Source organism: Eulemur rufifrons, chromosome 7 (assembly GCF_041146395.1).
Source record: "Eulemur rufifrons isolate Redbay chromosome 7, OSU_ERuf_1, whole genome shotgun sequence".
NCBI lineage: Eukaryota > Metazoa > Chordata > Mammalia > Primates > Lemuridae > Eulemur > Eulemur rufifrons.
The window spans coordinates 104,428,721-104,453,839 of NC_090989.1; the positions used below are offsets into that span (position 1 = coordinate 104,428,721).

At 34.8% G+C, this 25,119-nt stretch overlaps 1 protein-coding gene across 1 annotated transcript in view; it reads left to right on the forward strand.

Annotated features, from left to right (window-relative positions):
* The window catches only part of GPR149 (G protein-coupled receptor 149), a 59,255-nt gene that overhangs the window by 31,261 nt on the left and 2,875 nt on the right, over positions 1–25,119 (forward strand). The gene's annotated exons all lie outside the window — the stretch shown is intronic.

The following is a 25,119-nucleotide window of genomic DNA, read 5'->3' on the forward strand; positions in this document are numbered from 1 at the left end:
TACTGCACTGGAGATCTTTGGATGTGTGACTTTCCCTTAAGCAGCTCCTAAGGCTGGAGTCAATGTGTAGATTTGATGGCATAACAAAAACAAATGAAAAAGTAGCAGCCTTAAAAGCACATACAACCAGGCCAAGATTCTACCCAGAGTATCAGACTCCAATATTTACTTCCAACCCCAGTTTACCCTACTAGCTCCCCCCAGTATCTATGAGAGGACTAGGTGGTAATTTTCACAAAGGAGACAATGACCGGTTTATTGAAATTTTACAAAGAGTTTGTACCCAAGGGTATTGTGCATTGTAGTAGGAGTTCCTCTCCTGAGTTTTAAGCTTCTTAGCACACACAACTAATACAAAAAGTATGAAAGCTGATTCTGGATTTTCCATCTCCAAAGGGTCCCCAGATATTAGGGATAATAACCAAGTGGAATAATCTCCAATCATCATTCTTGGCCTAGTACTATAGCAGGCTTAGCACAAGTTTCTTTTCAGCAAATTATGTCTCTAGCTAACATCTAAACACCAAGTGCCCAGGCACAAAATGATCCAGATATAACCCATAAGCTCAGATATGCACTATGTACTTGTATCCTTTAAGAAACATGCTCATATCTTTTAAGAAATGGTATTTATCGGCCGGGCGCGGTGGCTCACGCCTGTAATCCTAGCACTCTGGGAGGCCGAGGCGGGTGGATCGCTCAAGGTCAGGAGTTCGAGACCAGCCTGAGCAAGAGCGAGACCCCGTCTCTACTAAAAATAGAAAGAAATTATATGGACAACTAAAAATATATATATAGAAAAATTAGCCGGGCATAGTGGCGCATGCCTGTAGTCCCAGCTACTCGGGAGGCTGAGGCAGGAGGATCGCTTGAGCCCAGGAGTTTGAGGTTGCTGTGAGCTAGGCTGACGCCATGGCACTCACTCTAGCCTGGGCAAGAAAGTGAGACTCTGTCTCAAAAAAAAAAAAAAAAAGAAATGGTATTTATCAATCATAGGCATGCATACAACCACACACACAAAGCAGCAAAAATGCATTCAAAGCTATAGTTTATTTATATATCCAATTTGAGGAAGTCCACAGGAGAAGTTACCAGGAAAGAAGATGAAGAGATGGCAATGGCTCATACATTGCCCTCTTCCACCTAGGAGAAGCACTAAAACTATTCTATTTATATAATTATTCTATAGTTAAAAAGAGTGATCATCCTGATTATGGAATTACAACCACAGACCCTTAATTAGCTCTATCCTGGCATAGGGTAATTATACATAAAGGCACATAAGCCCCAGAATTCTGGATGGCTTAGGAAAGCTATTCTGTTGCTGGGCAGAATTTGGACTGTAACTCTGACTCTGGGACTGATTAACTACATAACATTGAGCAGGCTCTTTGCTTTTGTTTTCTCATCTGAAAAATGAGGCACTTGAGAAAAACAGAAAGATTGGAACTAGATAACCTCAGGTCTTTCCCACCCCTAACATGCTGTGGTCTATAATTCCTAATTGCTTTATTTAATCAAAGAATCTGGAAATGCAGCAGCAATGAGAAAATGTCTATACTTTTGCTTTACTAGTAACAGTTACTTATGAATTTTCTTTTTAAGTTTAATTTACTGAAAATAAAATATCACCACAGGCTTTATAAAAATGCCTGGAGCTTTTTATTTTTCACAGTTTTCTAAAGCTTTTCTGAACTTTCAGCACTCTGTGTGCAAAGGTCATTGTTTCAATTTAGTATCTTATATGTAAATTTCTCTCCATCTGTCTTAGTCTGCTTGGGCTGTTATGACAAAATACTATAAACTGGGTAGCTTACAAACAACAAAAATTCATTTCTCACAGTTCTGGAGGCTGGGAAGTCTGAGATCAAGGCACTGGTAGAGTTAGTGTCTGATGAGGGCTTACTTTCTGGTTCATGACAGCTGTCTTGCTTTTTTCTCACATAGTAGAAGAGTCAAACCAGCTCCCTTGAGCCTGTTTTATAAAGGCACTAATCCCATTTGTGAGGGCTGTGTTCTCATGATCTAATCACCTTTTAAAATGCCTCCTCTAATATCATCACTTTGGGAGTTAGAATTTCCGTATATGAATTTGGGTGGAACAAACATTCAGATCAAAGATCAAGGAACGATTGTAGTAACTTTGTTTCTCAAGCCTGTGGAATATGGGACTCTAAACACTGGGGATTTTGCTCTACAAAGAACAAATGAGAACTTTGTCATGAGTGAGGTCATAAAAGACTTAAAATGAGGTTTTCAAGCTTCCACATATATCAAGTCAACAAGCATATTTTCCAAGCTACTTCAGTATGCCCAGCCCTGTGCTCCATATTCACTGTGAGGGGACTCACACAAAGTAAGAATTATAAATGCTGCTTCCTTCCTAGGAAAGAAATCTGTATAGAATCAGGTGCCCCCAGGATTAGCCAAAGCTTATTTGAATTGTCTCCTACATTGGGACTGCCTATGACTTCAAAGAAGCAGAGATGATAGTGTAAAGTCTCAGATGGTTTAAATATGAGCTGCTCAATGGAACGTCTCAGCTTTATTCCTGTTTTCCCAGCTCCTGCCTTCCCCAGTTCTCCCACAGCTGGGTCAACTCATTTAATCTTTTGTAGATCCAGCCTCACTATTTAATTTCACAGTAATTTGGGGTTTTAGCAGGATATAAATAAGTAGCCTCAAGCCCAATGCCTCCTTTTATCCAGGCTTATTATAGTACCCCTTCTCCTGCAGGCTGGCCCCAGATATGGGCATAGGCACTATGTCCTGGGTTGCCCTTGTTACATTCCACACTAGAGCTATTCTATACTTTTTCCAGATTCCACCACCCTCATCCTGCCCCCAAATTCCAGTTCACATTGAAAATAGACCAATTCATCAAAAATCAATTTCGTGAAGGAATAATTTTTTTAATGACTAATTCACTGAATTTAATGAATTTACTGATATACTAACAATTTGTTTTAAGGAACATTCTTTTTGAATCTATTATTAATAAATGAATTTGGATATATTCTTATTGAGAATACATTCAAGGACATATTTTGCTTAAATATTATCAAGAATACATTCTTGAATATATTAAGTATGAATTTTCTCATGAACATATTCTTCAAGAACATACTCATAAGAAAACTAAATTATTCTTATGATCCTCAGCACTTAAATTGAAGATTATTTAAAGTACAGTTGAGTAAAACATATTAATTGAAGATATTCAAGAGGACTATTTTTCAACATGAGATTTTGATAATTGGTAAATTTGATCAAATGATCATTTGACTTTTTAATGAATTTGCTTTCTGCAAATTGACTTTTGGCAAAGTTATCTAGAGCCACTTGGGTGCTGTGTTTATGCTTCTATACTGATGGTCAGCCTTCCTGGAAGTCTGAGTTTTTCCCACCCACCCACCACTGGCTGAGCTCTGCTACATCTGATCCCCTGGTTTTGACTGGAGAATGCCACTCCCTGAAGCAGATGGGCCTTACCTACATGACTGAAACACCACTGCTGGCTACCTTGTCCTACCCACATGGAGCCCGGTAGTGCTGAGACCAATCCCTTCTCCCCACTCTCTCCTGCTCAGCCTGAGTGATGAATCTCAAGCCACAACAAAGCCAAAGCCCTGCGCTCTTTTACTTTCAAAATCCAATACTTAAATATTTTCTAGTCTCTCAGAATTATGCTAAAGTTATAACAAAACTTGAAAATTCCCAATATTAACTCTCTATGTTGAAAAATCTTTTCTGACTTTTAGCAGAATTCCTCTACTGGAAAAACCTTTATCATTTGGAATATAATAGAGGTAGTCTGGCAATAAAATAGACAGTTTTTGCATCTATTTGATTCGTTTGAACATAATATTTTCCTATCCTTATAAAGACAAATATGTATTCCTGAGCAATCTGTGCTAGGAAGTAATCACATCTTTTAAAAATATAATACATATCACCCAATTCAATTTTGAGTATTAAGACTTCCTAACATGATTTCCCTGCTCTTTCATAATGGACATCAAATGATGACTTTTATTTCCTCAATTAGATCTAGGTAAGTTGTTAGGGTGGTTTCACCATACATCTTAAAGTTGGTTTTATCTTGGATATCCTCCCCCCACCACCCCCAGATATGATGACTTTATATTAAATATCTTAAAGCAATTAAATATTTCTGGCATGGTATGAAACATTTCAAATAGTTACTAATTATAAGAAAAACTTAACCCTAAATATTTGAAGACAAATGGAGCTGAATTGATTTACAAATACAGCAATTTACATAATTAGTTAAACCTTATTTGGTTGAGACTCAAGAAAAATTCTAGTTAAAAAAACCTTGATTTCTCAAAGTGATGTAGCAATTGTAGATCTGCCACATTTATAATATATAGTTATCAGAAAAGCAAATATATAATGAGCAAAAAGAACGTATTAATTCTTCAAGTTATTTTCTATAAGTCTGTGGCAATGTGAATGGAACATATGCGATCACATGAATAGCAACAAGTGTTGGGGTCCAGTGAATGCACCATAATGGTCTGCAATAATGTTCTTCCAGTCATGATGTCACACCTAACTGAGTTTTGGAGGTTTTGTTTTACAATAGTGGTCCCTAAAACTGACTGCATATTAGAATTACCTAATGATTCGCAGTCCCCACCTAGACTAAGTAAATCAAATATTCTGAATGTGGAGTCCTGGTATTTGTTTTCTTAAAATTTTCCCTAAGAGGCCAGGCAGAGTGGCTCACACCTGTAATTCCAGTACTTTGGGAGGCCCAGGCAGAAGGATTACATGAGCCCAGGAGTTCAAGACCAGCCTAGGCAATGGCAAGACCCCATATCTACAAAAAATACAAAAATTAGCCAGCATGGAGGCATGTGCCTGGAACCTCACATACTTGGGAGGCTGAGGTAGGAGAAGTGCTTGAGCTAGGAGTTTGATGTTGCAGCAAACTATGATGATGCCACTGCACTCTAGCCTGGGGAACAGAGAAAGACTCTGTCTCAAAAAAAAAAAGTTCTCCAAGAGATTTTGATGAATATCCAGATTTGGAAAACACTGGTGTAGAGCATAATATCCACTAGATTAAAAAAATAAAACATCTGTAGGAATTTTCCTTCAGCTCTTTCTGCTACTGGAGTCTAGTCATTCATTGGCTTTGAGGTTTCTGCTTTAAAAATCCTGTATCTGACATTCGCTTAGCTCAGAAGATATTGGGTGTGAGTTTGCTTGGGACTCATTTGGACACCTGACTTGACAGCAGGTGGTTAAGCTTTCTTTAAAAAAAAAACTCTATATGAATAATCTAACCCTTAAATGCTTTTATAATATTGGATATTGGCAGTTTGGATTTAATTGATTTAGGCACAATTAATATAATTAATTTGTGTTAACTGTTAGCTTAGAATATTAAATTTGAAACATATTCATTTCTAAAACAAAAAATGGGTAATGGAGAAATTGATTGGGGAGGAATTAAAGGGCTTTTTGCAGAATAAAAGATCCTATTTGCGGAAACACATAGTGAAGGACTATATTTCTCGGCCAGAGTGAGGGCCATATGATTTGCATCATATAAATGTTTGAGTTTTATGTATAATGAGCAATGGTCTCCACATTTTAGTTAAATTAAGGTACAAGGAGAATCAAAAAGTGCTTCAAGAAGATCAACAATAAGTTTGGCATGGTTCCTTGGACACCTGGTATTAATCTTGAATACAGGCATCTAGATAATGAAATAGTTCTATCACACCTTTGTGAATTACCATTCAGGTTATTCATGCTTTAATATTTCCATTCATGAAGGCAGAACTATACTCATATGTGATTGCTTAACAGCAACTGAACATGGCATTGTTGTAGATGGAACTTTGAAGTGAGAGGTGGAGGAGAGGACAATAATTAAATCAATGAATCAGTAAGAAAAGATCAAACAACCCTATCAAAAAGTGGGCAAAGGACATGAATAGAAATTTTTCAAAAGAAGATATAAGAATGGCTAACAAACATATGAAAAAATGCTCAACATCTCTAATCATCAGGGAAATGCAAATCAAAACCACAATGAGATATCACATAACTCCAGTGAGAATGCCCTTTATCAAAAAGTCCCAAAACAATACATGTTGGAATGGATGCGGAGAGACAGGAACGCTCATACACTGCTGGTGGGACTGCAAACTAGTGCAACCCCTGTGGAAAGCATTATGGAGATACCTTAAACAGATTCAAGTAGACTTACCATTTGATCCAGCAATCCCATTATTGGGCATCTACCCAAAAGAAGAAAAGATATTCTATGACAAAGATACCTGCACCAGAATGTTTATAGCAGCACAATTCACAATTGCAAAGATGTGGAAACAACCCAAATGCCCATCAATTCATGAGTGGATTAGCAAAACGTGGTATATGTATACCATGGAGTATTACTCAGCTATAAGAAATAACGATGATATAGAATCTCTTTTGTTTTCCTGGAGAGAGTTGGAACCCATTCTATTAAGCGAAGTATCCCAAGAATGGAAAAATAAGCATCACATGTACTCACCAGCAAATTGGTTTCCCTGATCATCACCTAAGTGCACATATGGGAATAACACCAATTGGGAGTCGGACAGATGTGGGGGTGGGGGGAGGGGATGGGTGTATACCTACATAATGAGTGTGATGTGCACTGTCTGGGGAATGGGCACGCTTGAAGCTCTGACTCAGGGGGATGGGGGGGCATGGGCAATATACATAACCTGAACTTCTGTACAACCATAGTAAGCTGAAATAAAAAAACAAAACAAAACAAAATAAGAACAACAACAAAAAACACAGTGTGCCTCTACTAGAAAAAGAAAAGGAGCTGCTATACAGCTAGTTGTAAATATTTATTTTTGCTCAAACTGTGCCACATCATATAGCTTGGAAGGCCAGCCAGAGAAAATAAGACTAAGTATCTCTGCAAAATCAGTCTGTTAGAAAGGATGAGTAGGTTGTTGGAAATGCTGGTATATTTGCTGAGTCCATTCCAAGTGCTTCTCTCAGGACAAAAGTTCTGCCTCTCCAAAGATGGTATGAGGAAAGCCCAAGGCAGGCCAACAGTCAACTGCTTTTAAATCTCCCCTTGCTTCCTAAGACTTGCCAAGAATGATTTCTTCTAAAATATGTCCCTTGGGCCTTCATACGAATCCAAATAAATTTGACATGTCAGTGTTGCTTTCCTTTGCTATTAAAAATATTGTGATAGTCCAAGAAAAGAGAAAAATACTGTAATATTCATTTTTGTGTGTTTTAACCAAGCCTGGCTTGAGAGTCTGGAACATCCCTTTATTCCTGGGTATTGTGAGGGACTAAAGCCCTCATCCTCAACTACCTGCCATTTGAGGATTCTTGGGGAATATTAAGACTCATGTGGGCCACTTTAGATGTATGATTGAGATCTCAAACAGCTCATAAATTTTTTTAAATAGGCAAAGAACTGCAAGCACTCAGAAGGTATTTTCTGAAGCATATTTTTCTGAGCTTTTTAAAAAATTCTTGTTATTAGTCATAAAGATTACAGTTACTTTTTTCATTTTCCTTTCATCCACTTTTTTGAACAAACATTTATTAAGGGCCTACTATTTTTCTCTTGTTAATATTAGGCCCAAATTTTTTTAAAAACCTTTGGAGCATCACCAAATTTTACCCTGTGGAATTAAAATATGCATTTGTTCATGAATGTTATATCCACTACACAAATAACTAATATGAATTAAAACCAAAACCCAGAAAAATTTAAATGTAAATATCTCCATAATTTCATCAATTAAAAAAGTACTATCAAGCATATTACAATGAAACAGATTTTATTAGGACAAGTACTCTCATCTACTCCTGATAAAATTCCTGTTACAATGTGCATGCTATTCTTTCCCCAGGAATAAGAAAACTAGTTGAATATGCCATTTTCACTTTTGCAGGACTCATTTCCTCTGAAGGCAAGTGGCTGATTTCTGAAGAGTGTGTATATGGGTGATACTCTACGTATAACTTTGTCATTAGCATTTTCCTTATTTGAGATCCAATAATATCACTGGGATTTTTAGTTAACTTTTTCAAAAGAATCTTTGTAATAATGTATTTTAAAATAATTGCTTTAGTATTTGCTGCGTAGGATGGGAAAATTTTGGAGACCTTGTCTTCTAAATCAATTTTAGAAAATGATTTCCACATATTATGTTCTATTGCTATGTAAGTAGTAGGAAGAAAAAAAAATTTTGAGTGAAAGAAAAAACAGAGCAGTCTTTTCATATTTAAGACCTGAAATTTTACTTTGTATTTTTTTCAAAAGAGAAATTAGTTGCATTCAGTTTTGTCTTAAGAATAGTTTATTGTTTTTATAAAAATAGCATATGCTTATTATTTCTAAAATACAAGCAACATAGAAAAGTACCACGAAGAGAGGGCCAAATAACCTAAAATTATACTAACCAGAAAATACCTTAGATCTCTATTCACATATACAGAGAGAACCAAGCCTGCACCTGCCAGGCACCTCTTCTTCTACCTGTCTCTGAATTTACCACATACTGTCTTTTTTAAAGTCATAAATGACTATTAGACTTACCAAATTGTTTTCTAGATAAATGTCAGAGAATTTTCTAGATAATTCCTTCCTATTTTGCAAAATATGAGGAAAATTTTCATTTATTTAGGTAATGCATATTGTCCACATAGGCTTTATAAAGTTGAACGATTCTCTTTTTTTCACAGGGATTAAAATTGTTAACGTTATAATCACATGGAAGTCATCCTTACTTTGCTATAACCTAAGGACTACTTGGTGCATAATTTTTAGATATTATTCCAATTCCAAAAATTAAGCAGTAATGTATTATTTTTACCATCAGAAAAAAGTTAACTATAAATCCTACATACACACATTACACACACAAATATATAATACACATATACACATACTCATATACACCCATGTATTGAAGATTTCATATGGTTTCTTACCTATATTCAGTGCTCAATAAATGTTTCCTATTGATGGAGAGTTCAAATTTGAATTGTATTAATAGAAGCATCATGAGACCTTTCTCACAGGTTTCTTTCCAGTTTGTGAAGATCTATGAAACACATAAATATCGGTTTATAATCTGCTTCCTTTTCTTACTATATCTTCTTACCACAAAAACTTTCATTGTAACATGCATAGTGCCTTAGATGTCATATATTTTGAGTGCATAAAAATATCCATCAGCGACAATGCTTTATTGATGAGATCATGCATGTTCAGGGTAGTATGGCTGTAGACATACAAAGCTTTATTGATAAATGTTCTTTAAAGGGTCTTGGATCTATAATTTATTTTGGCAAGTTTTTATAGGAAATTTTGTGATTTTAATTTCTTTCAGAAGAGCCTTCCTACTTAGATATTTGTCAAGGACCAGAAGTGCTTTCTTTGAGGCTAACTTTGTCAAAATAGTCACAGAATGTTGGAATGAGGAAAGATAAAAAATACTTTGGGGTTCACCTAGCCCAGTCTCTTCCTTATAGATAATGAAGCAAAAATCTATAGCGAGTACATTACTTGTCCAGGGCCATACAACTATTTAGTGGCAGAACAGGGTCTCCTGAATGTCAGTGAAATGCTCTTTAATAAAGAAAACTTTATTGAGGAATATTTTACATATCCTGTAATTCTGCAGTCCCCAATCCCCGGGCTGTGGCCTGTTAGGAACTGAGCCACCTGAGCTCCGCCTCCACCCTGCCATTTCCCCCATCCCATGTCTGTGGAAAAATTGTCTTCCATGAAACTGGTCCCTGGTGCCAAAAAGGTTGGGAGCTGCTGTTGTAATTCATCCATTTCAAGTACACAATTCAATGATTTCTAGTAAGTTTACTAAGTTGTGCAACTATCACCATAAATCAGTTTTAGAATATTGTCATCACAAGAGTAAGATCCTGTGTGCCCATTTACTCTTAATTCCTGTCACCACCTCCTACCACAGGATATCCCTAATCTACTATCTGTCTCTATAGATTTGTTTTTCTGTTTGATACTCTTTTTACTACTATATGCATTTGATAAAAATATTCTTGTCTTCTGTACTCTCATGAACACCATCAACATGAAATTTAACACCTTTTCTGGAGTGCAGCAATCTTATGTAAACATTGTGTTTATCCTTTAAACTGTTTCACCAATGAAAATATATCTTCATTACTGACCTAATTCTGGTTAATGTGGCACGAGAAGAAATTTTCTTGCAACCACTTTTCATAGGATAGTCCTAACTGATGAAACACCCAATTGAATGAGTGCTTATCATTAAGATATGAAAAATGATTTCATTTCTTAGGATTCATTTATTCGCATTGAAATTTTATTTCTTGTCTAAATATTGTAAGTATATGCTTTCTTTCAAGTTAGCTTATTCTTTTATTTTGTTAGAAAAATAGAGAGAATTGATAATACATGGAAATAAACTTGGATATACATCATATCTGAGTTGAAATGTCATTTTTAGCTTTTTTTCTTTTTTAGATCTTTGCAGTGACTTTGAAAAAATGTCATTTTAGAGATAAGACAAGAGATTTAGTTTCTATTAGAACATAGAATGGAAAAACCTGTCTAATAATCCCAAGAGCAACAATGGACTTAAAATTCAAAATTCCCCCAGGATTTCTTACAGCTTGTGATGGTTGTGCTCATCAACTCAGAGCTAAAAAGTATGAATCAAAAATATGGGGCTGGGCTTGGTGGCTCACGCCTGTAATCCTAACACTCTGGGAGGCCAAGATGGAGGATCACTTGAGGTCAGGAGTTTGAGACTGGCCTGAACAAGAGCGAGTTCCTGTCTCTATTAAAAATAGTAAAAAATTAGCCAGGCATAGTGATGCGTGCCTGTAGTCACTTGAGCCCAGGAGTTTGAGGTTGCTGTGAGATAGGTGGACACCATGGCACTCTTAGCCTGGGTCTGTCTCAAAAAAAAAAAAAAAGAAAGAAAGAAAGAGAAAGAAAAGAAAACATAGAATGCCAGTTTCCATAATGAGAAATATGTAATTTAAGTGCAATGATATATTCATTGCAGAAGCTTCTATTTTGGCCATAGATCAATGTAAAGTGAGGTTTCATGCTGAAATCTGATTATCTTTCATCAGAATGGTTCATCGTTTGCAATATAACTGTTATTTGAATAAAGCATCACATTATTGTATAATTAAAGATATTTGAAAAGATAAGACTGTTTTTCAATCTAGTCAGCTAGAATGTTGGCTTGGCAGGGGAATGGGGGCTTTCTACTATTCCTTCAAATGAAATTAAATTCCCTCCTCTACTTCTCCAAATTGCTAACACTATAAAATAATGAAATCTATTTATCCATGAAATCATGTAATTTTAGAACTGTAAAGAGCCAAACAGGTTACATGTCTCTTGCTACTCAAAGTCTGGCCTCTGGACCAGCAGCCTCAGCATCACCTGAGAGCTTTTAGTAAGTGCAGAATCTCAAGTCTCACCATAGGCCTACTGAATCAAAATATGCATTTGCACAGAACAAAAATATTTAATTTAGTGACATCTAATTTATCAAATTTCCTTTTATGTATCATACTTTTGGTGTCAAGTCTAATAACTCTTTCCTAGCCTTAGATCTCAAAGATTTTTCTGTATGTTTTTAATAAAAGTTTTATAGTTTTACAGTATACATTTAAGTCTATAATTCATTTTGAATTAATTTTTGAATAAAGAGTGAGACAGTTATAGGTTAATTTTTTTGCATATAAATGTCCAATTCTTCTAGCTCTGTTAGTTGAAAAGGCTAATTTTCCTCCATTGAATTGTTTTTGCACCTTCGTAAAAACTTCGTTGGGCATATTTGTGTGAGCCTACCTTTGGGTTCTCTATTCTGTTCCACTGTTCTGTGTGTCTATCTTTCTATCAAAAAGACAGTCTTGATTATTGTAGCTATACTGAAATTAGGTAGATTGATTCCTCCCATTATACAGTCAGCCCTTTGCATCTGTCGGTTCCAGATCTATAGATTCAACCAACTTCAGATCAAAATTATTTTTAAAAATTGCATCTGTACTGAACATGTACAGACTTTTTTCTTGTCATTATTCCCTAAACAATATAACAACTATTTTATAGCATTTACATTATATTAGGTATTATAAGTAATCCAGAGATGATTTAAAGTGTATGAGAGGATGTGTGTAGGTTATATGCAAATACTATGCCACTTTATATAAGGGACTTAAACATCTGTGTATTTTTTTATCCATGAGAGGTCCTGGAACCAATTGCCCACAGGTACCAATGGACAACTATATTAATTTCCTCAAAATAACTTTAGCTATTCTAATTCATGTACCTTTTTCCATTTGTATTTAAGAAGAATCTTACCTATACCTGCAAAAAAATCTTGCTAGGATTTTAAAGGAATTACATTAAGCTTATATATTAATTTGTTGAGAATTAACATCTTTACTATGTCAAGTCTTCCAGTCCATGGACACAGTATGTCTCTTCATTTATTTAGATTGTCCAGATTTTAAAGACTGTGATGTAGTTTCCACTACATAAGTCCTATACATGCTTTGTAAGATTTTCACTTAAATAGTTAGCATTTTTGAGCAATTGTAAATGGTACTGTATTTTCAATTTTGATGCCCATGTGTGCATTGCTAGTATACAGAAGTACAAATGCATTTGTATATTTATCTTGTATCCTGAAGCCTTTCTTAGCTCAATTATTAATTCCTTGGGATTTTCTACATGAATCAATCATGTCATCTGCAAGTTGCAACTATTTTATTTCTTCCTTTCTGGTCTGTAAAACTTTTGCTTCCTTTTCTTGACTTATTGCAACTTTTCCTTCCTTTTCTTGCCTTATTACTGGAAGTTCTAGCCAGTAAAATAAGTCAAGAATTTTTATTGTTGAATAAAAATGGTGATAACTGACATTCTTGTCTTGTTCCTGATCTTAGGGGGAAAGAAGTCTTTAACCATTAAAAACAATGTTAGCTGTAGGGTCTTTATAGATGCTCTTTATCAAGATAAGGAAGTTTTCCTCTATTTTCACTTTCTGGGTTTTTTTTTTTTTAAATTATGAGCGGATGTTGGATTTTGTCAGATACTTTTTCTGCATCAATTTATATTATCATATTTTCTTCTTTTGCCTATTATGGTGGATTACATGAATTGATTTTTGAATACTGACTCAGCCTTGAATTTCTGGAATAAATCTCACTTGATCATGGTATATAATTCTTTTTATAGATTGCTGAATTCTATTTGTTAATATTTCTTAAGGATGCTTGCATGTATATTCATAAATGATATCATAGTTTTATTTTTTGTAGTTTCTGTAGAATTTTTTTAATGTATGTATATAAAAAGATTTATTTAAAGGAATTGGCTCATGCTCTTGTGAGGACTGGCAAGTTTAAAATATGTGGAGCAGGCCTACGGGCTGGAAATTGTTGGTTGGAAGTTGATGCTGAGGTCTTTAGGCAGAATTTCTTCTTCCTCAGGGTGTCCGTTGGGAGTTTTAGTATCAGGGTAAAACTATAATGGGTTTATAAAATGAATCAGGAAGTGTTCCCTCCTCTTCTATTTTCTGTAAGAGATAGTGTCGAATTTGTATTAATTCTTACTTAAATGTTTGATAGATTTCTTCAGTGAAACTGTGGGCCTGGAGAGATTTCTTTTTGGGAAGTTTTACATTATGTGTTCAATTACCTTAATAGTTATAGGGCTTTCAAATTATCTATTTCACATTGGGTGTATTGTAGTAGTTTGTGTTTTTCAAGGAATTGGTCCATTTTATTTAAGTTGTCAAATTTAAATTGTAAAGTTGTTTGTAGTATTCTCTTACTGTCCTTGCAATGTTTGTAGAGTCTGCCGAGATCTCTGCTTCATTCCTAATATTGGTAATTTGTGTCTTCTCTTTTCTTCTTTGTTAGTGTTGGTAGAGGATTGTCAATTTTATTGACCTGTTCAAAAACCCAACTCTCTTTAATTGATTTTTCTTTATTGTTTTTTTGTTTCCAATTTCATTGATTTCTGCTTTTATGTGTGTCTTTCTTTATGTTTGCAGTCAGTTTATTTTGCTATTCTTTTTCTAGATCATCATGGTGGGAGCTTAAATTACTGGTTTGAGACTATTTCTCTTTCCTAATGTATGCATTTAATGCTTTAAACTTAACTCTCAGAATTGTTTTAGCGCAAATATTTATTTATTGTATTTTCATTTCCATTCAGTTTAACATATTTTTTTATTTCCCTCAAGACTTCCTCTTTGACTCATGGATTATTTAGAAGTGTTGTGTTTAGTTTTCAAGAGCTTGGAGATTTTCTTGTTATCATTCTGCTATTTATTTCTACCTTGACTCCATTATAACTAGAAAACTTACTCTGTATAATTTTATTTCTTTTAAATTTATTGGGGTTTGTTTTATGGCCCAGATATGGTATATGTCAGTATATATTTCATGGGCCCTTGAAAATAATGTGTATTCTGCTGTTGTCGGATGGAGTTTTCTATAAATAAAAGTTTTCTTTCTATAAAATTTTATACAAATGCTGATTAGATCCTATTGATTGATAGTGTTCTTTCACACTCTTGCTGATTTTCTTTCTAGTTGTCCTGTTAATTGTTTAGAGAGAGGTGTCAAAGTCTCCAACTGTACTTGTGAATTTGACTATTTCTCCTTTTAGTTCTATTAGTTTTGCTTTCTATATTTAACAGTTCTGTTGCTTGCTCTGTACACATTTAGGATTGCTATGTCATTTGAGTGGATTGATTCTTTTATTATTATGTAATAATTTGCCCTGTCTCTGGTAATTTTATTTGCTCTGAAGTCTATTTTGTCTGATTATTAACATGGCCACTCTTGTTTTTCTTTGATTTATGTTTGCATGATATATCTTTTCCTATCCTTGTACTTTCAACTTGCCCGTATCATTTGAAAGTAAGTTTCTTGTAGACAATATATGGTTGAGTTGTATTTTTAATCCACTCTGCCCATGTCTGGCTTTTAATTGATCTATTTAGACCATAAGAATAAAATAAAAGGAATGAGCTGCCTAGTTAGGAGATAAAGATTGTGGAAATAGCATTTCATTTTCTACCTCTTTCTAAGCTCTTTATCTCAACTACTGGTACCAGACACGAGAACTAGAAACTGCAAAAACATCTTGGATTCCTCTCCCTTACCTTCTGATAATAGTTAATATTTATGGAGCACTTATTATGTGTGAGGCACTCCAATAATCATTTTTCATGCATTAACTCATTTAATCTTCATATTTTGCAAATAAGACAGCTGAGGTTTAGAAAGGTAAGCATTATAGAGACAGCAACTCAACCAGGTCCACAGCCAAGTGTAGTGACTTCACGGCAGTATTTCACCACTACCCTCCACAGTCTCGAGAGTTTTGCCTAGGCAGCACTTCTATAGTCCATCCATCCCATTTGCCATTTTTCCTACCAGTATTGAAGTTCAGATCTTTTTTTTCTTTGCTCATATGATTTTAAAACCTCCTAATTGTTCTCCCTGCCACCACACTCTGTCTTTCACAGGGTCCACAGTTATCTTCTTAGGTCTTCAGTGACATAGTGGGAAGGATTTGGAATCTAAGCTGAGTCTAGATCATGGTTCAAACTTTATCTTTCTAGGTAACCTGGGAAAATTACTTAATCTCATCATATCTCAATTTATTTACATACAAAATGTAAATAAGTTCACCACCCTCATGATTATATTAAATTATGTTTCACGTGGAAAGTGCCAAGTGTAATGTCTGCACATAGTAGACACTCCATATATCATCATTTCATTCCCTTCTATAAATGTAGAAACAAAAATTGGGGTGGTTCCCCTTGCCTATGGGACACAATAAAACTTGTGTTGCTCAGGGCTCTCAGCCCTGAGCCTAATCTCTGTTTCTGGCCTCATTTCCCCAAAATTCCATTTGTCTTTGCTCTTCTTGTTCCCTCATCCTGGAATACATTTTCCCCACTATTGTGCCTACTGCAATTATCTTTTAGGATTCTATTTAGAAAACATTTTCTTAAATGTCTTCTCTAAATACTATCTTCACTCCCTAATGTGAATAAATCCCTTCTGTCTCCTTGTTTCCACAGAACATTGCAGAGTTCTAGTTGAATTAGGAGAGTGAGGTATTATTCTGATTTTATGTAACACTATGCCTTGAAGTAGCAGAATGGTTAAGTGCAGAGAGTTTGAGACAGATAACACTATATTTGGATTTGACTCTGACATTTAATGACTTGCGTTACTTCCTTATGTCTCAATTATATCATCTGTAAATTTGGGATAATTAGGGTCTCTATTTTATAAAGTTGATATGAATATTCAATAAAAAAGTGCATAAAAGGGCTTAGCAAGAAGTCTGATACATGGTTCCTGTTCAACAGGATCGGTAAATATTAGTTACGATGAATATAAATCCTAAAGGTGTTACTCAGTTGTTAGACTTTTCATCATTAAAAAGAAAAAGCTTAATTTGTAGCTCTAAGGCCTTTGAGGATTAAATGTGAAATATGTTAAATTCCCAGCACTTTCCATGCCACATAGTAGACCCTTGATAAGGGCCTTTATTTTCTCACCGCTATCATCTCTTTCCTTGAGCAATTCATGTATCATCTCTTATTTTGGTTTCCTAAACATTTAAATGAAGAAGACAGAATGACACAGGAATATTCTGTGAGTTGAATATATGAAAATACAGTAACCACATAGTCTTGTATATTGAATAAAAAGTAAATTCCAGAAAGTAGATTATTAAAAATCTACTTTTGTTTTTCTCACAAAGTTGCTGCTCTTCCTGCTATTTTTTTCTCTTAATGTCCAGGCCGGGCGCGGTGGCTCACGCCTGTAATCCTAGCACTCTGGGAGGCCGAGGCGGGCGGATCGCTCAAGGTCAGGAGTTCGAGACCAGCCTGAGCAAGAGCGAGACCCCGTCTCTACTAAAAATAGAAAAAAATTATATAGACAACTAAAAATATATATATAGAAAAATTAGCCGGGCATAGTGGCGCATGCCTGTAGTCCCAGCTACTCGGGAGGCTGAGGCAGGAGGATTGCTTGAGCCCAGGAGTTTGAGGTTGCTGTGAGCTAGGCTGACGCCACGGCACTCACTCTAGCCTGGGCAACAAAGTGAGACTCTGTCTCAAAAAAAAAAAAAAAAAAAAAAATGTCCTTACTTACCCCTTCTCCCCCAAAACCAGCTTAAATGGTCTTGCTCAACTTAAATTCCTCAAGGTCTGTACTTTTAGAGGCCTAAAAGTCACCTAAATCACCTAAAGATCATCCGTATGAGTTTGAGATTAAAATGTTCAGTCACTTGGATTATTCATGAGGTAGTGAAAGAATTCTAGCTTCCAGGGCAGAAAACACATGACTAACTTCTGGCTAAAGCAGATTTCTTTTAAAGTAACAGCATGATAGAGTAGAAAGAGCACTTAACCAGAGTTAAAAAAAAAACCAAGTCCCATTTGCCATTTTTACTACCAGTATTAAAGTTCAGATCTTTTTCTTTGCTCATATGATTTTAAAAACCTCCTCATTGTTCCCCCTGCCACCACACTCCATCTTTCACAGAGTCCTGGTGCCAGTCCTACTACTATTGCTTATGTGACCCTGGGCAAGGTTCCCCTCTGTGGCTGTCAGTTCTCCCTTTATAAAATGAGAAATTGCAACTCCATGGTGTCTGGTAAGGGCTATGATCCTACCTGCTATAATATATCTTTCTTAAGTTGAATGATTCACATAATCAACAGAATACTTCACCTTGTTAGGAGAGAAATTCGGAGCAGCTCCTTTCATATTATAATTTCACCCTGAATTCACCTAGAAGGTTATAGTGAAGAAATAAAAATATTCAATATACCCAAGGTCAGTAAATCTGAATCAATTATCACAGCAGATTATTTGTGCTAATGTGTTTATATGGCATGCTCTCTCTTCCTGGAGCATTTGTGAAGCTTAGAGACTGCTTTTTATTACCAAATAAAAAAGCTCCTGACCGCCTACACTCAGGAATACAGCAATAATGGATTATCATTATTCCTGACAGCATATGCTAATTCATAGACTTTTAAATGAAAAGAAAGAAGAGACTATGAAATGAATCAGTTTATGTTCTCTGAATCTATCATTCTTTGTCATGCAGTAAACTTTCACATACAATTCAGTCCTATAATATTTTATTTTTATAAAAGGAATATGCTCTAATATGACCTTCTGATGCACTTGTAGCTGTATTATTATATAAGACTATTTAAATATAAATTTTAAACAGCAATATTTTTAAAGATGATCCTATTTTTGTGCTTTAAAAAGTTAAAATATGGAATCTAAAAAGCATATAAAGTCAACATTTTGCAGATTCATCCCTTTATGCACACTTTTATTTATACATTTAACAATTATTTTTGAGGGCCTCCCATGTGCCAGGCACTGTTACAAATGGTAGAGAAAATAAAGATTAACAAATAAATGCTCCTTTCCTTTGAAGAAATTACATTCCATGTGGATTTGACAGAAATGACCACACAGCCCCAATGTCCAGAAAAATAATGGGCAGTTGTCGGACTTTGAAACTTAAGTTTATTTTCAAATGTGTTTTTGTACTTGTTTGCGTAAGACATTTTATTAGTTCCCTAAGGCTGCTATAACAAATTACCACAAATTTAGATGGCTTAAAACAATAAAAATTTGTCTCACATTTCTGTAGGTCAAAAGTCTGAAATTAAAGAGTCAGGAGGGCCATACTCTCTCTGAAGGCTCCAGGGAAGGATTCTTTCTTGCCTCTCCCTAGCTTCTGTGGCTCCCAGAAGTCCTTGGTGTTCCTTGGCTTGTGACAACATAACTCCAATTGTCTGCCTCTTCTCATGATCATCTTCCCTCTACATGTATCTGTGTCCAAATTTCCCTCCTCCTACAAGGACATCAGTTATCGGATTAGGACCCATCCTAATCCAGTATGACCTCATTAAATTTGATTACACCTGCAAAAACCCTATTTTTAAAAAAGGTCATATTCACAGTTTACAGTGGACATGAATTTGGTGGGGAGGAGATTCTATTCAACTTGTTACAAATGTGAATAACAATTAAAACAGTATTAACAGCCTTTTGTATTAGCTTCTATTTCTTATAATCAATGTTCATTTTACTCTTAAGGTTTTATTGCCTTTTAGTCTCTTTTTGAAATTGTTCTTGAACTTTCTGAATGATTTGCAGATCTGCAGGCTACATCATCATTTGTGATTCAAGTTGTATAATATTTCCTTTTTTGTTGTTATTGTTTCCTGAGATGATACTCTTTATTTGAACTTAAAGTTTACATTGCCAGTTTGTTGGACTCAAATGTTTATAACAGTTTTTTCTATAAAATTAGTGAGGGTAGTTTGACATATTACAGACACTGGCCACTTTGAGAGTACTATAAATTTTTGTCTGACTAGGACCATAGAATTTTTTTAATAGCTTTTCCTTTTAGATAATTTGAATTTTTTATTTTTCCTGCCATCAGTGCCATTCTCTACTGTTTTTAAATATGAATCAGATATTAGCTATATCCCAATTGGGACTCTTATTCTAATCAACCAAAGGACTAGGGCAAAATTTTGAGACAACACTCTCCACCCAGCTTGTCTCCTCTCTCTCTGCTAACCTAAAAACAGAAGAAACCCAAATGCAGCACAAACTCTAAATGCCAAACCCTGAGGCTGACTACCATCATAGGCAACACACACTCAGTACCTGCCCTCCACATTCTGGGTGCCTTTCTAGTAATATTTTGCAATCTGTTCCTTCTACCTATTAAACTTCCATGAGCAAAATAATAATAATAATAATTTAGAAATATAAAATATTAAACGTGAAATACCCTGCCACTATTCAGTCAAAGAGAAAACAATTGTTTAGTGTGTAGCCTTTCAAACCTTTTTTCTATGCCTATAGTATATATGTGTGTTTATGTGTCTGTGTATGTTTTTATTCCTATACATGTATAATTTTCTGGGTTGATTTCTGGTGGGTGTTTTTCTACAAGAAAACTAAATCACACCATAGATATTGTTTTGCAATTTTCTTTTAGAACCTAAAATATATGGAAATTATTTTGTACAGGCAGTAGTCATAGCTTTACCTCATCTGTTCAAGAATCCAGGACATAACTATATCACAATATATTCAACTATTTTCTGTATGTGGACATTTACAGTGTTTCTAATTTGAGGGCTCACAACAGTGCTGAAATAAACATTACTGTTTTCTGAAATCAATATTTGGTGGAATTGACTCACAGAAATAAGAGCACTGGCAAGTATATATAGTTTTTATTACATAGTCAAATATCAAAATTTATTCTAAGGATGGTATCAATCTTTTTACTTCTGGAGTTTTTGTTGTTTATTTTTTTTTAATTCAAATTTTCTTTTTTTTTTTCTATTCTTATTTCAGCATATTGTGGGGGTACAAAAGTTTAGATTACGTATATTGCCCTTGCCCCCCCGCCCCGAGTCAGAGCTTCAAGCGTGTCCATTCCCCAGACAGTGCGCATTGCACTCATTATGTATGTATACAACCATTTTTTTATGGAGGGCAATATAAGAAACAACAATGGTCCATTTTTTACTTACTTTTTAAAAATTATTGGTAAAATTGCACATCTTTTATGTGTTTACTCTCTATTTTTATTTCTCCAATTGCTTTGTGCATTTTCCTTTTCTACTTTTCTGTTAGATTATCTCATTGATTTAGAAGAGTTCTCTATATTATGATTACTATATTTTATTTTAATACAAATACATTCTTCCAGGCTACCTTTTGTCTTACACTTTTGTTTATAACATATTTCTATAAAGACATTTTAAGCTTTTTTATAATCAAATCTGGCCATCTTTTACTTTGTGGTTTCCAGTTTTCATCCAGATTTGGAAAAGTCTTATTCATCAAGGACTTTATAAGAATTATTAAGAATCAAAAATTTTTTTGCACGTAACATGATAAAGGTATCTAATTTAATTAAGGAAAAGCCAATAATATGTTAAAAGTTTATTTGAATACTTATCCCACTTATTTTTGGTTTTTGTTGCTAAAATATAATTACTCTGCTTATTTTGAAATGCCATCTTCTTGATATACTGTATCTGGTTTCTTGACTCTATTTTCTTTGACAGGTTTATCAAATCTTGCTGTGAACACCCTGTATTAATTGCTGTAGCTTCAATATTATATTTGGAAATCAACTTCAATGTCTGTTTCCAAATTTTATTCTACAAGCATTTATCTCTGCAAATAAATCTTAAAAGAAACTTTTCAAGTTCCAAGATAAAATTCCACTGGGCTTATTAAAATTGAATTAAATCATTGAATTAAAAGAAAATCGCTATATACACAATATAGAGTCTTCCTATGCAGAAACATTATTTCTTTTGTCTCCTATTTATTGAGGACTTCCTTTAGTATTGCCATATTTTCCTCATGAAGTCTCATACATTGTTATAGTTTTGTTGCTATTTTGAATGAGACCTTTTTAAAATTATGTTTTGGTTGGCAACAGTTATTGATTTCTTAAAGTTTTTACCTAGAATTCAGCCACCTTCCTGAACTCCCTATTTAGTTCTTTTCTAGATTTGCTTTTCCAGAATTTTCTAAGCAGACAATATTTTCATCTATAAATTATGATAATTTTATTTCTTTCTACTCATTATTTATATTTCTCAATTTTTTTCCTGATTTTTGCCCAGCTAAGACCTCTAGAACAATGCTAGACAATAGCGTTAATATCACCTGTAAAATTTGAACCCTGCTCTGGAAGGATTCTTTGGTCTACTTTTCCCTCACTCAGCCTAAGTTGGGCACCCTTATTCCATATTCTCATAATATCCCAGCCTGAGTCTATTGCAGCATCTATCACATGGACATGCGATTGTTTATGAGCATGAAAATTTTTATATTCTATGGGCTCTTAAGCTATGCCAGCTTCTTCATTCCATTGCTACAGGCCTACCAGCTAAGCCACTCCTTAGCACATAATAGTCGTTCAATTAGTTTGTTCTCCTAGCTTCTAATCTCTCTCTCTTTTAGTCCTCCCTCCAAACTCCTAAAAAAGGTAGAAAATTCTGTTGATTTTACTCAGTCTGTCAGCTTCCTCCTTGTGTCTCTAACCCTATTACTACTTCTTTAGTTTAAGCTGCCATTTTCTCTTACCCAGAGAAATGTTTCTGTAACTTAAATAATATACAAGTCCCCTTTAAAGGAAAAAAAACCTCTATAAACCTCACTGTCAAATCAAATTGTTATGATTTTGCTTAAAGATGTACAAATAAAATTTGGTATAAACTCCTCACACTTATAGGTCTTATGCAAATCTAAACCAAAACCAAATTCTTACACTAAATACTTTCAAAACCAGCATAATTAAAATTATTAAATTAGCTTAAAGTGACAGTACCGTTTTGCTGAAACTAATTTACCAATTTTGGATTAATAGTATAAAGTTGTATGCTTAGATGGCTATTTCTATCTGTCTCTATGTTGTCCCTCCAATTTTTTAATTGTGGTAAAATGCACATAAAATTTGCTGTATTAACCATTTTCAAGTGTACAGTTAGTGGTATTAAGTATATTCATATTGCTGTACCACCATCACCACCATTTATCTCCAGAATTCTTTTCATCTTGCAAAACTGAAACTCTATACCCATTAAACAATAGCTCTCCATTCATTCCTCCCCTGAGCCCCTGGCAACCACCATTGTACTTTTTGTCTTCATATTTTGACTACTCTAAGTACCTCATATAACTGGAATCATACAGTATTTGGTTTTGGTGATTGGTTTATTTCTCTTAGCATAATGTCCTCAAGGTTCCATGTTGTAACATATGTGAGAATTTCTTTCCTTCTTAAGGCTGAAATAATATTCCATTGTATGCATCTACCACATTTTGCTCATCCATTCATCTATTGATGGACACTTGGATTGCTCTGACATTTTACCTATTGTAATAATGCTGCTATTAATATGGGTGCACAAATATCCCTTAGAGACACTATTTTCAATTATTTTTGAGTATATACTCAGAAGTGGAATTGCTGGATCATTTGGTAATTCTATTTTTTAATTTTTTGAGGAACTGCCATACTGTTTTACATGGTAGCTGTACCATTTCGCAATCCCTCCAACAGTGCACACAGGTTCTAGTTTCTCCACAGCCTCGCCAGCATTTGCTGTTTTCTGTTTTGATAGTAGCCATCCTAATGGGTGTGAGGTAGTATCTTATTATAGTTTTGATTTTCATTTGTCTAATGATTAGTGATGATGAGCATTTTTTCATGTGCTTTTTGCCTGTTTTTATATCTTCTCTAGAGAAATGTCTATTCAAGTCCTTTGCCCATTTTTTAATCAGGTTGTTTGTGGGGTTTTTTTTTGTTGTTGTTGTCATCTCTGTGTTTTTACTTTGATAACTCTCAAATGGAGATTGTTTGAATAACAATGGTTCATAAAATGATTTGAATAACTCGAGACTGTGTGCCATTTCAGAAAAATCGGACTTCACACTTAGCCAAACTCTGGCACTATGCAATTCTCAAATGCCAATTTTAATGAGCTGTCATTTGATAACTCAGTAAAGCCTGCTTGTTCATTTGCAGGTAAGGTTAGCATGGGGGAACTATCAAAATCTGCATTATGTGGATGTATAAAATGAGGTGCAGAAAAATTCCTCATCACATTTGTTTTTATATTAACTACTTATCCGTGATACAAGTTGGTACATATAATGACATAATTACACTGTTGAAGCTCTAGTAAAGGTTCTTTGAAGATAGACATGCTGACACTGCTGGGTATTATCTAATATTTCTCTTTTATACTAGCACACTCTGTAGCAGTTTGTTTATACAATGCCCCATATCAAAGACAAAACTTAGTCACATTTTTTAAGCACTAAGGTAGAGTTGTACATTTTTTTCTTGTAGAAAGTATAATGTAAGGTAGTTCAGCTTTCAAATTAACTAGCTCTCAGAGTAAAGAAGGCTGTATTTATAATTCATCTTCTTAAATGACAGTCAAATTTTCTGATTGAATAATGTCGCAGTCAAATTTGATTTTAAAAAGAAACAGAAGTTCCTGTCTTTGAAAACAAAAATATTTTCTCAGGATGGAAACTTTTTAGGATGGCCCTTTACTCATGATTTATCACTCAGAAAGCAAGGCTTTTAAAACTATAAATCTTTTCTTGATTCTTAAGATCAATTTCAAATGCCACCCTTATATGAAATCTCCTTACCACAGATAGTCATTCTTTAAACCCTATAGAACTTGGTTCCTATCTCAATTATTACACTTAGAACTAAAAAAATTTTATTTTGTTTTTTTCACATGTCTTTCTCACCCAATCATCTGTGAGGTCTTAGAATGAAGAGATAGTATCTATGTATAACCAGGACAAGCTCAAATAACCAGGACAAGCTCAGAATCTTGCACGTAATAGATACTTAATAAATGTTTAATGAATGGATGAATAAAAATAGAAGTGAAGGCCCCTTCCCCTTTGCCAAAATTTGCTGTCACCGAACAATGGACTCGCTGTCTAATGCACATAGAAGACAATACTGTGGCACCAGATTTTGATGGGGGGAAAAAAGCTTTACTGCAAGGTTGACAGGCATGGAGACAGGAAACAACACTCAAATCTGTCTCCTCTAGCTGTGATCTGAGGGCAGGGTTTTTTGTTTCTTTATTTTATTTTATTTTTCTTAGAGAGACAGGTATCACTCTGTCACACAGACTGGTACAATGGACCAATCATGGCTCACTGTAGCCTTGAGCTCCTGGGCTCAAGCAATCCTACCTTCTGAGCCTCCCAAATAGCTGTGATTACGGTCACATGCCACCACACCCGGCTGGCCGCAAGTTTCATAGGCAGAGAGTAATTATGAGGGAGATAGGAAAATGCAACAAGGTGTGATCGGATTGGGCTACACAGAGAGGCGGTGCCAGGTCCTTGGCTTTTAAGTTTGTACTGCAACAAAACAGGGCACCCCTTGCTTCTTAATTTGGTCCTCACTCCTCATCCAGGTAC